Source organism: Anguilla rostrata, chromosome 13, assembly GCF_018555375.3.
Source record: "Anguilla rostrata isolate EN2019 chromosome 13, ASM1855537v3, whole genome shotgun sequence".
NCBI classification, from domain to species: domain Eukaryota; kingdom Metazoa; phylum Chordata; class Actinopteri; order Anguilliformes; family Anguillidae; genus Anguilla; species Anguilla rostrata.
The window spans coordinates 13,460,451-13,478,869 of NC_057945.1; the positions used below are offsets into that span (position 1 = coordinate 13,460,451).

Below are 18,419 nucleotides of genomic sequence, written 5' to 3' on the forward strand. Positions count from 1 at the left end.
GTAGATTTGCTTGCATGCTCATTAGCATGCCACAATACTTTTAAGGGCAGGACTTGAGGCATCTTTTCATTACCCTACATGTTTGATAAAGGGATATTTCAAATTCCACTCATAATAAGTGAGATTTTTGCTCACTGGGGTAAATGTGGAATAATTGACAAGGACGTTAAAGGCCGTTATAAATCAAACAGTACCAACCTCCTGTACCAACCAAGGAGAGACAGTGTGGGGTCTGTGGAAGCCACCCCAGGACTCAGCAGGAGAGGAAGACCTGAAAATCAACTTGCTGACAGGGAGTCCCTGCATGAACCGCCTTAAAATCTTACTGCGCTAACTGCAAGTGTCAGAGCGTGGAGGAGTCTTCAGCAGTAATTCCGGTCCCCTACATTTCATAATGCTGAGCTGAGCAAACTCTCTTGCCTTCCGTTCGGCCTGGGTGACTGTAGGCATGACTCGGGTGATCATCGGCCTTAAGCCTAATGTCACATCCTGACATAAATGCTACGGGAGAGACCACGGTCCACGGCGTTATACTGCCTGTCGGGGCTGTCCGGACTTTACGGCCAAAGTGCAGGAAGAGAGGGGTCAGGGATCACGGCAGAAGGCAGAGTCAATCCGGGAGCTGCGGCAGCCGGAGCCGAGGACATTAAGCCCAGCGAGGCGTGCCAGAGCCGCGGTTAAATGATGTGTGTAACTGGAGATGCCGACAAAGTAACTTTCGGCTGAAGGCCTGCCCGCGCCCGCGCGCGAGAGAGAGAGGGCCAGCGAGTCCTCCAAACGCACGGGCCTGGGCCTGGGCCGGGCCAGGGTAAAGAGAGGCCTGGCCAGAGACCGGGAGGTGCAAATCCACCCATTTCATCAACAACGTGGCGTGTACACAGCATGCGTGCGTTATAAGGTGATGAAAACCACGGAGCAACGAGAAGAACATCACCCAATGCGAGGCTCCCAAAAGAGAGTAGCGTAGCTGGTGAAACGCAAAGGTCCAGTTTCATGGGGAGACAAGCAAGTATGACACGGGTGACGGGCCGTACGTGTTTCAGTGACAATGGTCCGGACTGAGCCAATATCGGACCTCAACTTTGACTCACAAATAAACACGAGTGTTTGTTTAAACTTTATTTCACTTGTTAGGCATACTTTTGCAAGTTCAAGAAAAAAAGGTACAATATGCTTTTATTTTGAACACTCATTTGCATGTTGTTGAACAATATGAGATTTTTTTTACCTTGCTGGATAACATTTTTTCCAACACAGTCAGGCGTATATACATTCAGAGGAATGCCTGGATTCTTAAAGGGGTTGAATGCTGAAAATAAAATAAGGAAGTATATTCATGTATTTTCAGTGGTTCCAGGGCCATTTTCCATCTAGGAATGGCTTAAACATGCCTATTCTGCATCTATCATGTTATCCCTAATTTAGTGCTTTTAATTAACATTGAGAGTTTAATATTCCTCTTGGACAAATGCTGCCCTAACACCTTAAAACGCGTAGAATGTGCTTTGAGTCCTACAGCCGGTGATAATTGCTGTTTTGAATGCCTTATGAGCTGGGAGCGCAGAGTAGGCTCGGCATTTTCACCAATTCCTGTTCAGCGTCAGGTTTCATGGGCTGCGAGGCGCTGCCAGCAGCCAATGAAAAACGAGCGCTCGCTAACACGACATGCCAAGGAGAAACAGCTGTTTTATGCAGGGCAGGCGGTTATTGTGTCCTACGGAGCCACAGCTGAAAGCAGCGGGAGAGCCGAAGGACCACGTTGCCGGACTCCATTTCGTGGCGAGAACCCGAGGGGCCCCCCCCTTGTAAAAGCCACAAAGGAAGCCATTATTTTTGCCTATAAGCTGTCCTTGCCCGTATCTGCTGCGATGGGTGGTGTTTTCTGTGATTGGTGGAGCGATGTTGAGCCTGTGCCTGCAGTGACGTAAAGAGATGTTAAAAAAAAAAGAAAAAAGAAAAGGGTATTAAAAAAGATATTTCCCTTCTGGCTTCAGCCTTAGACATTGATCTTGTGGTAAACAGAATGACCAAGGGAGTCATAATGACTAGAAAATCTGCTTTTCTTCGATTGTCTGCTAATTTTATCTATTTGTTTAAACGTAGAAGTTCCAGCTAATATGAAAATTCTAATTATTTTAATTCAACATAACAAAAACAGACTACAGGCTGCAATGTGCTGGCGGTATATGCTCCTGTAAAGAATGACCAAAAATGCAAGTAAAATTCAATAGCCTTTGGGACCGTACCCTTTGACCTTGAGACCCTGTGGCATGGCGATGGGCGTGGCCTCCAAGCCGGGTGGCGAGTGTGAGCTAAAGAGGATACTAAGAACAAGCTGAATTGGACAATGGCTGTTTTATTCTCTCTCTTTCCTGGGGTGAGCTAGTTAAAACAAGGAAAACCTAAAACATAATAAAAACAACAAAAAAGAGAGTAACTTTCCAGAGGACTGAAGGAGAAAAAAGCAAAAACATTCCGCACAGAAACTCATAATCAAAGGCCTCTACCCCCAAAGCAAAGCAGGTTTTTACCTTTATAAGGGGCCTGGTGTAGGCTACTAGACAAACTGGGGCTTAACGCTAATCAGCCTAAGGTGTGCATGCATGTGGGTGAGTCAGCCTCTGTCTGTATCACTGAAGACCCCCCAGGCATTTGGGGACAACAGCAAGCCCTAATGGCAGCCAATAGGAGGGGCAGCCCTCTCTGACCAGAAACCCTTTTTCATTGAAACCATTTGTCCACTTTTCATCAGAATTCATCAGCAGGTAAAAATATTTTTTAAAAGAAAGTTACAGGACAAAAGCATGACCATGCCACTGTATCTCAGAAAATAATACTGCTTTGTCAGTCCAAATCCAAAGCAGTAGCTTGTTTTGACTGAGCTAACTGACTGTGCTAGATGTCAGACGAGATATAGAATATGGGGAAATGTGAAGACTTGATTGCCATTTTCTAAATGTCAGGGTACTAGCTCACAAAAAGAGAAAAATGGGTCTTGACACAATGTGGAAGTGCTTATTTGTTCATAAACCAACAAACTGATTCTCAGTCAATTACCCAAATAATTTATCCCACAGAGTAATTAAATTATCTTTTTTTCGCTCGCTTTGGTACTATTTTTATCTATGTCACAATATTATACGGTGTGGATATATGCCCACAAATTACCTGCAATCCATGCAATATATGGATAAATATACTTGGTCCAGAATACCAAGCTAACATAAAATGTTACTGCAGCTTTTTTTTTCTTGCAACATTCCAGTAAGGTGTTGTAAGATTGTGGCAAATAACGTTTCTTTTTAACCACTCCTAAAACGCACGCTTCCAGCTATGCTGCAAATAGGCCCAGATAATACGCACGTTTTCTGTCGAAAAGGTTTTTTCTTGATGTGTTATAGTGGTTTTGATACGTTTGTGACGTGACAAAATTACAGGAACACACTGTTTTCACAACTTTCCAGAATCTTAAAAAAAAGTTTTACAAACCTTTTTTTTTTTGGCTAACTGGGTAGGTACAGCCGTTTCCAACCTCTGTCTTTTCTCTTAAGGTTATTGTCAATTTTCCATTTATATGGAAAGCGCACAGAACCCTCATTTTAAAATTTAATTTACAACTCCTATAAAGTCACTGAAGAGGTTCATACCGAAAAAGAACTGGCAGTACTTATCATGCATGTTTATTGGTTCTGCAGTTGCTGCCCACAATACGCCTGTTGAAATGTCAGCCTGACTGCAACCACAGCTGTGATAGATAGCATGGAGAAATTCAGAGACTTGTCATTTTTAAACTTGGGCAACTCATTTGTTGACTGTCACTGGTTAATTCATTTTCCATTTAAGATAGCAGATCAATGTTTACGTTTGTGATTCATATAGTATTTCATGAAACTTCACTGAATTTGTGTTCACCTTCTATTTTTGTCACCCTCTTCTATGTGGATGGTGTCCTCCATGAGGCTATTCAATGAGATGTGAATAGATTACTGTATGGCACTTTCTGGGAGATAATATAACCTAAGGATTTATTTTTTTAATGTGGTTTGACATGACAAAACATCATAATTGTCAGACATGTTGTCTTTTGTCTGATTCAGCTGTTCGACAAGGAAGGGCTTCAGTCAACGATCCAGTTTCATACCTTAAATTGAGTTTATGAGTTGTTAGGGTTTAAAGACTTTAAAGAACTTCTCCTGAGAATACCCCGAGAACTGCATTATTGAGAGACCAAACCTAGCCTTCCAAAACGCACTTCTTTAGTTCATCAAAACAAAACAATGAAACAAACAATAAATGGAAAATGACCAGCGCCCTTCCACCCTTCATCTTCTTTAATCCCTTACCAATGCAGTGGTGCTGCAGACCACAGCTGGACTGCATCCTTTTAAGGTAGTTTTCCCAGCACTTCGGGGCTGCCAGGTTTGGCTTTTGCAACAAAGTCTCTGATTTCACATTGACTTGCAGGAACCAAAATCTAGTTGGCAAATTTCTGACCAGATCTATAAAAATACACATTTTGAATATTTATTCAGGGAGTTGTTTTCTGCAAGAAGCCATTTGTCTATTTATTTTCTTTTTTTTGTTCTTTATTTTCCCAAAGTGATCAAGATTTGTGCTTCTATTTGGTTGATATGTCACGGTTTTGTCTTTTTTGGCTGATACATGATATTGTGTTAGCCTATCATGTTTTTTTAAATAATTCACACAGAAAGAACAACAGATACAGCAATAGGGAGCAAGAATTCAAAGCTAAATAAAGGAGAGCAGGAACTCTAAAATGAAGCCTGCCAAGCAAAGCCTTGAAAATGAGATTGAGAAAGAATTCATTCAGGCATTCAGAGCAGAAGGACCAACCCTGTGCAATCTCCCCATTGGCTTTTCTGGAAATCAAATATACAAGAAATCAGATAAACTGATTTTAAATTACCAGTAGGTAATACCAAACCCTTCGGGGTCAAACCTTTATCAGAAGCCATTCCAACTGATACATTACTTTACATTTGTTTATCCAGAGCAACTGACAGTGTCAAAGAGCATATGTTCTTCCACCTGAATTACATTGCACTTAAAAAACATCAAAAATTTTCATCAGTCAAAATTTGAGCATCCTCAAAAAGGAGTCACCCATTTTCTGGGGATTTTTAAAGCTTTGCAGCACTTGCCTATTGGCATTTGTAAAGGAAATTTGGGTAGGATTACTGTGGACACAGGTCAAGCAGACCGCCAGCACCTCCCATCTACTCAGCTTTGGGCATGGCTTTTGTGACAGAACAAGTGCTGGGGGCCTAACATCGGCAAAACAACTAATGCAGCAAAGCAGCCAGATGAATACGAAATGGAATCTAGGATCTGCGATGGTATCAGTTCAGGTAAAACTGAAAGCTTCCGAAAGGCTACGACGATAAAAGCATTCACCACACACGCGCAGGCCAGGCCCCGTAGCCCAGACGCGCGAGGTTCGAGCCTGGGCTGTCTCATCAGCCGACAACGTCATGAATTCCACGGCGATGACACTGTCGGCAGGGCACTAGGTTTCCTCTGGTTACAGCCGTGCTAGTTCACGCTAACAGCTTGCGGGCTCGCAGGCTCCTGGGCGTTGTCAGCGGAAGTCACGCCCTCTCATCCGATTGGCGCCCGCCCTCCGCGGCTGCTGACTCGCGGGTGAGCGCAGCGCGCTTCGGCTCTCGTGTGCGTGAGCCGGCACCGCGGCAACCGGAGAGCCAGCGTTAGCGGTTCCACGTCGGGCAGAAAAGGGGCGCTCTGCCAGGGCATGATCACAAAGCGGGAGCTCCCCTCGCAGCGGACACGCAGAGAGGGCTCCATGCGAGTGGAGACTCCCCGTAGCCTTTCCCGCACGGAGGAAGACTGCGCAGAAAAACCGAAGGACCGAACACGCTCGACCGTCCGTTCAGCGAGCTCACGAGTTCAGAGACCCACACCGAACAAGCCCGCTGTCCCGGGACAAAAGCCACATTTGTATATTTTTTTTTAATGCTCTCCGCCCCTTTTTCCTCCCGGTTTGGAATGCCCAGTAATACTCATCGCCACTCACTGCTGAAACCCCTCGTATATACTCGGGACGGCGTGTGCTCTGCTCCGGAGCAGCTGACGTCAACTGGCGCCTCTCCTCGCGCTGCGCTTTACAAGCGCGGCTCGCGCAAACGCAAGGCAAACCCTCCATGGGTGAGGCCGGAGCCAGTGGTGCGCTGCCCTGCAGCGCTGCCGTAGGAGTCAGCGCTGGGATGGCGTGGGTTTGACGCCAGGCTGCGGGGCACATCTACACACCAGCGCAGTGCCTTAGCAGGACGAGCAACCCAGACGCCCAGGCAAGCCATCAAAATCAAAGCTGAACCGGACTGGGGAAGAAAATAAAGCAGAGGATTCTTTGGAGGAGGTTTAAGATGGAGGTTCTGGCTCCCTTCAGGAAAACTGGCAGAAAAATAACATGTTTGATACACACACCTGCTCCTCCTGGGCCCCCATTTCACAATTCCACAACATATACTGCATAAAATCAAGAGGGCTGCTGGTTTAGGGCTGAAACATCAAATCAATATGACAAAATCTGTTTGTAGAAAAACATCCAAAACCATGACAAAGTCATATAACACAGCCAAAATAAAAACCAGTGGCCCCTCATTAATGCTCATTTTTGGTGTGAAAGTTTCAAATTGCCTACTGATTTCTTGGATAAACAAGCTGGTTAGGGAACATAAACATGACATGTTCAACTATGGGAGTAGGCTATCTTGCTATTTAATTAAAATTGTGTTTTCATGAAGTTGCAGTGATTTTAGACAGAAGTGAAAACTACCAACTCGATTTTAAAGGCCACAAGTCAATGCAATTGATAGTTCAGCCATTTTGCCTGTAAAAGCTACAGCTGGCAACTCGACAGTATGCTTCTGCTGCAGCTGGTGAGCCGCAAATAGGGGTGGCAGGAAACTCACAACATGATCAATACTGAAACAGGGGTGCATTCAACTGACAATGGGCCACAGTGCGCTAAAGCCAATTAAGTGCCGCCTGGCCAGGCTGCCTGCCACGGTCGGCACAAGCGCAGTGTGGATTTGGGATTAGACCACTGAGCCCACGCAGGGCTGGCCCACTCACCGAGCAATCGTGTGCAGTTCACAAACAGTGGGCCCGCCGCCTCAGAGTTCAGAGCAGCACCCACAATGATCAGAACAGCAAAATATTAGCAGCTATGCGGTTAGCTAGCGTTATGGCACCGCCCCTAAGCTTGCCGTTACTGCCAAGAGAGTTTCATCTTAATGCCAATGTCAACCAATCAGAAAATTGTATAAATTAAAAGCAACCAACTGCCTTACGGTATTAGTAATAATATGAGGATAATATGAAGGAGGGGGATAACATTTGTTTTTAGATGACTCACTATAGCCTCAGCCAACAAAACAAGTGCCATAGGCGAACAACATGTCATACTAAAAACGAAGAGATAAAAACCCTCTGGTTGCAAGTTTTTAAAAAAAGAAAAAACATTATAGAAAATAAGCATTTTTAACAGACAATTTGGGCTGAAGTTGGTAGGGCAGGGCCTACTGATGCCAAGCCAGCTCAACCATCACCCCTTCTCTCTCTGCAATAATCCCTCTATATTGCTTTCTGTGTGTGGACATCTGTGTAGAGGGTACTGACAAAAATTCCATTACAGCTCACTTTCAGGTGGTTAGCTCTAATGTGGTTCCAATTAAGAACACTGATGTCAATCCTCATTGTGTCCCCACCCCCCCAACTCTCTGTAAACATGCACACACACGCATACCTGCGCTCACGTGCGCACATACACACACCCACACACACGCACACACACGCATACCTGCGCTCACGTGCGCACATATACACACCCACACACACGCACACACACGCATACCTGCGCTCACGTGCGCACATACACACACATGCACACACCCACACACACGCATACATGCGCTCGCCTGCACACACGCAGACACACACCCGCACACGCGCATGCTTGTGCGCACACACACAATACATATGCACACACGCACACACACATGCACACACACACACAAGCACGCATGCATGCGTTCGCGCGGACACACACCCACACACGCACAATTGTGCACACACAAACACACATGCACACACGCACACACACATGCACACACGCACATGCGCATGCTTGCGCACACACACATGCACACACGCACATGCGCACGCTTGCGCGCACACACACACACACACACACAAAGCCTTCTACTTTCATGAAGGATGGAGCCGATAAGATCTACATGCGCCGCAAGTTCTTTTTTACCGGCTTGTGCTTAAGCTACAAAATAAAATGTGCAAGCAGGCAAATTTCCACGCATTCCTTTGATTTAGTGCATTGCAACATCGCCTCATTTCTCCCCTCCCTTAGCTCTCCAAAGTAAGCAATACCCACCCAAAGAAAACGTGACTTTCCAGACAAACAAAGCAAGTAACAAACAAAAAGGACACAGTTTTAATGGTCTCCTTCTTTAAACTGGAAACACTCGGTTTGGGTTCACTTTCCTTTCAGGTGTGTGTACAGCCCCCTGCCAGTTTTTTGCATATTATGTTAATCGGAAACTCCAGCCCCGAAACCACAGCCTGTACCCCTCCTTCGCGTAAGGGCTGTGCGCAGATCGTGCCGCCGGGGTGCGTGTTTGCTGTGCTGGCTGTCTGGCCGGCCGAGCCCTGCCGGGGAGCAGGCTCGGCCTTTGGCCCTCCGAAGCCCACGTGTGAACGCGTTTTACTGCAGCAGCCTTCCCTGCGCCAGTCGCTCTCCTCCCCCACCCACCTCACTTTCCTATTAAGTCATGGTAATACCGCCACATACACATACTCCTTACTCCTCTCCCAGGGACAGAACAGCACGTAATAATGCAGTATCATTGCAATACAGCATATATATATTCCTCTAACCTGTGTTATGTCAGCTAGCATCGACCCAAAAATACACAGAGTGCCGTTTTTTAAAAAAAGATGAGACTTTTGCTTTTTTTCTCTTGTATTTTATTTTGCCCGCATTGCCACTGCCACGAGCCTCCTTGAATTAGACTCACATTAAAAGAGACAGCGCTATTATAAATTAAAAGGACCAATCAGCGTTGAAGGTTTTTTTTTTTTAATGACTTTGGCTGCGGGACTCACATTCACTTGCAGTGCCCTCTAGAGGGTAGTAAAATAGTTACAACTAATTAGAGCCAGGTACGCAGAAGCAACAAAATGAATGCAATTCTGTATAGTTGTACCTCTGATATTTGTTACCTTTGACTAGGCACAATCCACCACGGTGGTACATTATAATTACAAAACGCTTATTTATAAGAGATCTAACTCATAATTAAATGCTTTCAGTTTTTCTGTTTCCTGTTTTTGTTTGTATTCTTGTATACTTTTTGCCATTAGTAAATAAGCACAGATGTGATTTTTAGGGTACATTATAATAACTTGAAGAACTTATTTCTGTTATCCACGGGCAGTTGAAAAGGAAAACAGTTTTCATCGAGGCTTTGGGAGCGTGAGAGGGAACGCGCTGACAGGCAGAACCGCGAGGCCCGGCTTCGTCGCTCGGGATGAAATGTGCGTCGCAGCCCTTCCGTCGCAGTTCCACCGGCCCGGTAACCCGACGCCGCGCGGCGAATGCGAGGCCGCTGCTATATAAAACTCAAGGCAATGCGCTGGCACCCGCCGGCGGCGTGCGGCCCGGCGAACGCCAGGAACAATTTGTCTCCGCAGTCCCGGCGTCCGTGACCCGAAAATGACTACGGTTAGAGTTCCTGCGATGTCTGGTTCCACGGGCATGGCAAATTGGTCTTGTCATTGGGGAAAAACATACATGTTATATGGACGCAGTAAAAAAGAAAGTTCCAGTCAGCTGCGCAGGCTCGGGAGCCAGATAATGCGGTTTGCCACAGGGCTGCTCTCGAGCCTGTCCTACGCGGCGAGACGTGACAGCCAAAGTCTGCTCGCAATGCAGAGGGCCACACATCCGTCGAAGCACATTATTCTGCATCGGAATGGTCCAGAGGCCGAATCCAATATGAAGGTCAAATAGCCCGGTGCATTAAATGTCCAGGCCCGACCCATCAAAATGGTGGCTCGCTGCCTTAGGAAAGATGGCAGTAACCTGCGCTGGAGGATCCAGGCCCTTCCCAGGTCTCAATTATTATTATTTTTTCTCTCTCCAGAAAAAACTGTGTTCTTTTGGCAGTAAACAGTTTTACGAGGAGATGTAACATTTGACTGTAAATATATCCGAAACGGCGCACCTTTAAGCGGGCGCGAGAGGTGAGCCCATCCCTCCGGGAGAGAGCTCCCGTTTTTTTTCACAGAAGACCGGCCCGCAAAAAATTAAAACAAACCGAGCAGGCGGCAGCCTCTCCGCACTCTGCGTGCTTTTCTTGGGAGAGTCGTGGGTTTTTTTACGCGCGCTGTCTTGTCTTGTTTCATTCCCCTTTGCTCTGGGGCTCATAAAAGCCCTTTGTCGTTTACACAGATGCGTCGCCATGACGACTTTCTCCTGCCACGAGTTTTATTTTTCACATCTACACCGGAGCACCTAATTGTACTTTATACCCTATACCGCCCTGGGGAGTGCTTCAGCAAATGTCACATCCCACTGCATCGTTCTGCACATAAAAGTGCCGCACACTCACACCCACACACAGTACCCATGTACATACAGACACACACTGACACTGATACAACATTACACTCACACACACGCACCCACACACAGCACCCATGTACATACAGACACACACTCACACACACACTCACACCCACACACAGTACCCATGTACATACAGACACACACTGACACTGATACAACATTACACTCACACACACACACCCACACACAGTACCCATGTACATACAGACACACACTGACACTGATACAACATTACACTCACACACACACACACAGTACCCATGTACATACAGACACACACTGACACTGATACAACATTACACTCACACACACACCACCCACACACAGTACCCATGTACATACAGACACACACTGAACACACTACACCAACATACCCATGTACATCACACACACACTGCACCCCACACACAGTACCCATGTACATACAGACACACACTGACACTGATACAACATTACATTCACACACTCACACCCACACACAGTACCCATGTACATACAGACACACACTGACACTGATACAACATTTCACTCACACACACACAGTACCCACGTACATACAGACACTGATACAACATTACACTCACACACATACCCACACACAGTACCCATGTACATACAGACACACACTGACACTGATACAACATTACACTCACACACACACACCCACACACAGTACCCATGTATATACAGACACACACTGACACTGACACAACATTTCACTCACACACACACAGTACCCACGTACATACAGACACACAGACACTGATACAACATTACACTCACACACACACACACACACACACACACAATACCCATGTACATACAGACACACACTCACACTTATACAACATTACACTCTCGCACACACACACACAGTACCCACCTACATACAGACACACACTCACACTTATACAACATTACACTCTCTCCACACACACACACACACACACACAGTACCCACGTACATACAGACACACACTCACACATACATTACACTCACACACATAAGAACTCCCATAGTCACACACTTTATTCACATATACTCACACACAAATGGTACTTATGCAAATATGCACATATACTACACTGACATACACGCATACATACGCATGATACCCATGTTCATTTACACATACACCCTAATGTACACCACATCACACTCACGAGCACATATACATATAAAATATTCATAATAATGCATAGACTTTGCACATAAACACACACAGACGCGACACGGACATACACAGACACACAGTATTCCTTTATGTTCACACATCTTAGTCATATACACTCATACACACGATACCTATGAAAATACACACATATTTCAGCATGTATACATGCATATATACACATGGCACACAAGCACATATAAAATTTTCATAATAATGCACATAACATTTGTACATACACACACACACACACAAATACACAGTATTCATGTACATACAGACAGACACCACAGTGACATACACATGCACACACACACTATCCCTCTGCTCACACATGTATATCAAGCACACGTGGCACCCATGCAAATACGCACATATACCACACTGACACACATGCATATGCACACATGGTACCCACGTACATACAGACACACACCCACATGTATACCACATCACTCACGAGCACATACACATATACAGTATTTATAATAAACATAATATTTATACATAATCACACGCACAAAAACACGAACACATGCACACCCATACATATACATACGCACACAAAAAAATCACAAGTGGTTGAATAACCTGGGTTGCCTTGTTGACTTAAACACTCCTGCTATGGCCATAACTATGGCTGTGCTTATGTCTCCCCACGGGATGCACGGCCGTAGTGCGACTCAGCCACTACGTGCCTCAGCTGGACGCAACACTCAGAAGACCCAACAGTTGTGTTTTTAACGTACTTTTGAAAGCTCAATATGTATGCTCTTGGCCACTGTCCACAATGAACACAGTTAGGAGTTATCGAGGCTCCAGTGTGTTCGCTCTGCTTATTTGCGTGTGGTTTAACAGGTCTCTGCTCACTGTTGGTTTTTCAGCAGGCTGCAGAATTTCCTGAAGCCGACACATAACTGGCACAAAAGCAACACGAGGCCCCGAGCGTTCTCATTCTTGAGAGTCTTCTCCGAGTTTACCTGCCCCGCCAATAAATCAGTCAAGGCGTCAGCAGCGTTTGGCTGGGACCGTCCCCGCCCCGCGCACAGCGCCCCCGGTCAAAGGACGTCTGAGTCATCTGAGGAGAGAGAGCCAGTTTAACGACCATCCCGCCGCGAAGACGGCTCGGAAAAGGCAGACCTGCAGAGTCAGTCCTCCTGTCGAATGCCTGGCGAGTTTGAGGCGTCTCCCGCGGCCCGCGGCTGACGGACAGGAGGTAATTTGGCAATGTGGGGTCCGGGGACGCCGCCCGCAGCTGTCGGCACCACCCACAGACCGAGCACAACGTCTCACCGTGGCAACGCCGCGCCCGGGCCGCCCCTCCCCCCCCGCCTGAAGCTGAAGCCGCGTGTGCACACTTAGCCCCTTCCTGCAAGCGCGTTTTCAGTGCCATGATTTAGGACATTTTTTCTAAATTATAGACACCACACCACTCCCCCCCCCCCCCCCCCCACCCCAAAAAAAAGAAAAACAAAACAAACAAAAAAAAAAACACAATTATTTGTAATTTACTTCAACTGGACAATAAGCATCACATTTCAATCATTCTTGAGCATGACACGTACACAAAATTTCTTTTGACATCAGTTTTTCTAAAAGTTACACGTGAGTTATAATTACCCATTTGAATTTTTGGAAATTTTCCCATTTTGTTTCAAAGTTATTTAAATAATATGGCGATGGGAGAATTCAAGACTCATCTACAGGGAAAACTGGGTAATCAAAGTGGATCGGGAATGCATGGGAGGCTAACACCCTTACAGAAAATTCCATGGAGTCGACATTGACCACAGGCCTGCTTTAATGTCCCATCCAAAGAATGGAAAATCAGAAAGGCAGAAAGCGCAGAAAATATAAACAATAAGAGCTGGTCCAGAAACAAAACCTGGCAACCCTGAAAACCTCAGCGCAAAAATGTTTAACTTCACAAGATAAAAATGTAATGTATTTGGTTGACATTTCATCTAATGTGCCGTTAGCAGGAATTTTAATTTTTGTTTGCTCAGAGTTCTTCTGAACTTTAACGATCCTGTAACCTATCTGTGCATGCCTATCGTTGTGTCTTGATGAGTTTAAGTGTATTATAAAATGTTCAGTCACATTCTGTATCATTGTGAAGAAACCATTTAGCTATTTTGGCTCACAATAAAGAAATGCCGATGTATTTAAAGCCTGAGCAATCACTAAGCGATGACTGAACTTGGGTCATGACAATTAGATCATGTGACCAAAAGCTTAGCCTCGATTGAACTATAAGATGTGCAAGAGTACAGAGTGTGTGTTTGTGTGTGTGTGTGTGTGTGTGTGTGTGTGTAGCCTTTCGGAAAAGAAATGTGAGATTTAGATCAGGAGACTAAAGGTTTAGCTTAGTTAAAACTTTAATAGGTCTGTAAGATTGCATTGGGTGGGCGGAGCCAAGCCCTGCAGACTTTAAACTGTGACGCACGGAGGTGCAGGGGAATGTTGCGGGCCCTAGGCCAATAAAACTGGCCACACGTGAAAGGCACAGGACCCTGCAAAATGTTAAATACAAGGCTGATTCACCCCCCTGAAGCTCACATCCTCTTTCAGGGGTTCCTGCGCCTGCCCCTGAACGTACCCTGCGGAGGTTCGGCCCAGCAAGCCACAGGGGACCAAGACTGCTAAAAATCACCCGAATAAAATAGTAAAAATTGTAATCATAATGAACTGAATTTATATGATCCGTTTCATGGATTTCAAAGTGCTTTAATGCAAAGGGTGGACGGGGGGGTGGGGGGGGGGCTGACTTTAAACCGCCTCGTCCGAATCGCTCTCCATGAATCGGCTGAAGTTGAGAGGAAGAGATTTAAATGAACCACAGACTGTAAAAGATGATAAAACTTCTAAAAAAACTACAGCCCCCACCCCCCACCGCCTTCGCCCGAAAAAATATGCTCCTCACTACAACGGCAAGACATTTCCCAAAATACAACACACTGGCAGTCAGCTGTCACCTAGATTTATGGGTCCAGCTGGGGAGAGAGAAAATGAAAGAAGGGAGGCGAGGATGCTGAAAAAGAAGGGGGGAGAGAGAGTGAGAGAGAGAGAGAGCGAGAGAGAGAGAGAGAGAGAGAATGAAATGGCTCATCTCTCTAGGCCTGGGATGGCAGTAGGGTAATGAAGAGAGAGAGTGAAAGGAATTTAGTCAGGTCCATCCAAGGCAGGGAGTGTTTTTTTTTTCAGTGAAGGTGACTCATTCTGTCAGAACACTCTCAGGGCTTGGCTACTGCTGACTGCAAGAGGTGGGAGGGAGGAGGCAGAGAGAGGCAGGGAGGGGGGAGGAGGTTGTATGCATGCCTATATGAAGAGGAATTAGAGAAAACAAAAGAGAGAAAATGGGAGAGCGTGAGAGAGAGAGAGGCATGGGGAAGTCATATGTGTGAGTAAGGAGGAATATAGCATGTGCATGTGCTTTAAAGAGAGAGAAAAAGAGAAAGCGAGAGAGAGACAGACAGACAGAGGGAGAGGGAGAGAGAGAGAAAGACAGAGAGATGTGGAAAGGCTCCACGCAGATGTCCCAGACAGTTGTAAATCACTTGGTGGACCTCAGGGTGCTCAAATAGTTTGGACTGAAAATCTGTCCCACTGCCCAGGGGCTCTAGAATGACTAAAACGGCTGAACATTGTGGGGGAAACGGCGCTACCATCCCCCCACCTACCAAACCGCCAACTGGTGGAATAAGCTCACCATATATTCTGAAGATTAGGCCTACTCCATGCAATGGCAATCAGATTTGATAGCAGTATCAGAAAAAGCACATGGAAACCAACACCAAAAGAAAGTAAAGGCATTTGGCAAAAAGCACTTAAAAAATATATGGCTTAAGCAAAAAAAAAACAACAACAAAAAAAACCCCACAGAACACTTTTATATTCGTGTGTGGGCCACTGTGTCATAAACCTGCCATCGACTGTGTGTCAAGGTACAGGTGTTTCTTTACATTCAGGTTCAGTTTTTTTTTTTTTTTTTTTTGCCAAGAGCTGGGTCCTGGGCAATTTATAGCTCCAGACGTGTAGAGGCAAATGAGTACGTCGCTACAAGCACAGATAGTACGAGAGTTACTCACACATAACATGGACATCGTTGCAAAACGTCGTTAAAGATTTGTGGACGGCGATTGGATCGTTTACCGTGTCGTGAAAATCCCAGGCACACATGGATAGAAACTGAATATTGGTTTTGCAGGGATGAGCTGCTGAAAAGCAATAAGTAAACTTGGGGAGGTTTTCTATGCCAGCTGAGAGAGAATATGACAAAAAAGAGAAAGGCTGGCCTACATTTTTTGTGGCGCGTTCACATTCTCCCTTTGCTAATAAAAAAAGATCCTTCGTTGCATGACGCAATTGTGTTTTCATATGTGCGGCAGATTAGGCCAAAATGGTTTCATTTGAATTGTTGTATTTTTACTTGTATTCATTTATTTTCATGCCAATGAATGAAAACTCGAAAATTCGGAGCAGGGGTTGAATTTGGCTACATCATTTTTACTGAGCATTGCGACCCTCAGCACAATACTCACCTTGAAATCACTTTAATTTCTTAAATTTATCTTCTGTAGCCTGCTGCTGGAGTACAATTCCGTCACGTCTTTTACGAGCGTCATATCAAAGTCTTGTAATTTGAAAATCTCCAAATCTAAATGTTAGTTGAGAGAGAATGACCCTGTGAGTATTAAAACAATGAACAAACTGATTCGTGTGTTTTACAAACACTCCGGGTACAAAAGCTTATATCTGAGATCAACTATTGCCATCGTGTTTAATTATATTTTAAAAAGAACTCAAAACAATATTTATACAACGTGTAAAAAAAAGTCAACATGCGACGCGGACTTCAATAAGACCAGAGTAACTGTGAGTAAAACCAATAGGCCGGTTTTCAACAAAATTCCTCTGTTCGGCGTGCGATCATTTTTTGTGTACACCACTGCCCCCTAGCCACGACATAAAGCACTACAGCTCTGAGCTCTTCTCAGATTCAAGTCAGGAGCCTGGATACCAAAACAATTTCATTGCCCATTCACAGAACCACTCTCTTTCCCTTTTTTCCTCCGCACCATCACACTGTTCTACCGGTCAACTGTTAAGCAAGTAAAAACTATCTGCCACTGCAAAAAGTCAAGATGCACTTGCCCTCGAGACCCATTTTCACAGAAAAATATAGTCTAGTATTGATACACATGGGTATTCACTGAAACAATTCCGGTCCAATACCTTTGTCAAGGGTACAAAATAGTGCCACTTCTAGGATTGGAACACAGTACAATTACTGAGGCCGACTAATGGTTAATTGCACATTTATTCAGAATGAAAGCAGCGTCAATAGAATGCAAAACTGCAAAATCCACTCTCTAGCAGATGAATAGTAAGGTAACAAATCATTATTATCAGCTGTAAATCAAATCCCTATACCTCTCTAGATTCACTGCAACCAAGACAATGTTGTAATAGCGCACTAAGCCTCCTGTTTTGCATGCACGCAGGCACGCGCTAGCTCTCATCGTAAGCCTCCAGCCGCCCGTATAAAATCCCTCCGCTAGCGCTCCTGCTACAAAGCACCAATTTTCCTTGTCTGTTGCGGTGCCTGTGGGTTCGACGTAAAATTTTCCAAATTAATTGAAATAGACTCTTCACCTACAGAATAAAAATGATTAATAAACAAGATATAAGAAAAACATGTTTAACTGCATATCCGTAAATCCGTGAATCATAAATCATTGAAAAACAGCGTGGTGTTTAAATCTGAAGCCAGCAACCGAGAGGCTAAGAGCCTGAAGAGGACATAATTTTCTTTGTTTTTTTTTGTCTTAATGTTATTCATAATGACAGGGAATTCATGTTACACCACAATATTGCATTTTTTAACGGCTGAAGAAAGCACCACAAAATAATTGAGTGTCTGTTTCCAGCAGCTTAATCACTCCATCTAGCAACACAAGCCAAATATAAACAGCAGCTACAGTTTATGGTATTTTCAAAGAAATATACATTTTATTTTGTTTAGTGAGCTTCATAGGAATACACATCAAGTCCTGTCGCCCCACAAAAACTATAGGCTACGTGTGTAGGCTACGTAACGGAAGTAGGCTAGCCTACCGTTAAAAAAGGCAAAAAATAAAATGCACAGTTAACAGTCTCACAGCTGAGGGAAATATTTTCAGTTTTCACTAACCGAATTGTTTTTTTCAGGCGTATGGAAAATTTAAGCGCGATATTGGAGAAATGCCAGGTCAAACGCAAGGCTCCGAATGTCTATAACCGTTTGCGGCTGAAACTAGAACTGTTAACTACAACTAGCAAAACTGGAGCTGCGGCAGTACCATCGTTTTCCTTGGGGTGGCAGCAGAGTCCCTGGGACGAGTCGGCGGCGTGAACGATAACCTGCTACTGGTAGAACTCGTATGTTTGGAAGGTAGCCTAAGCCTAAGTAGAACGTGTCACTAAGGACCAATCAAGGACGATCTCTCTCTTTCCCTGAAGCACCTTTCTATTCTTTCTATTATTTATTTATTCTCTTGTAAACTGGTTTTCACACTTTGGCA

At 44.9% G+C, this 18,419-nt stretch overlaps 1 long non-coding RNA gene across 1 annotated transcript; it reads right to left on the reverse strand.

Annotated features, from left to right (window-relative positions):
* Positions 1–1,104: 1,104 nt before the first annotated feature.
* On the reverse strand, positions 1,105–16,736 carry LOC135238380 (uncharacterized). Its single transcript, XR_010325101.1, has 2 exons — positions 16,398–16,736; positions 1,105–1,914 (listed from the first exon to the last, which is right to left on the reverse strand). It is a non-coding gene; the product is annotated as an uncharacterized LOC135238380 (long non-coding RNA).
* Positions 16,737–18,419: the final 1,683 nt, after the last annotated feature.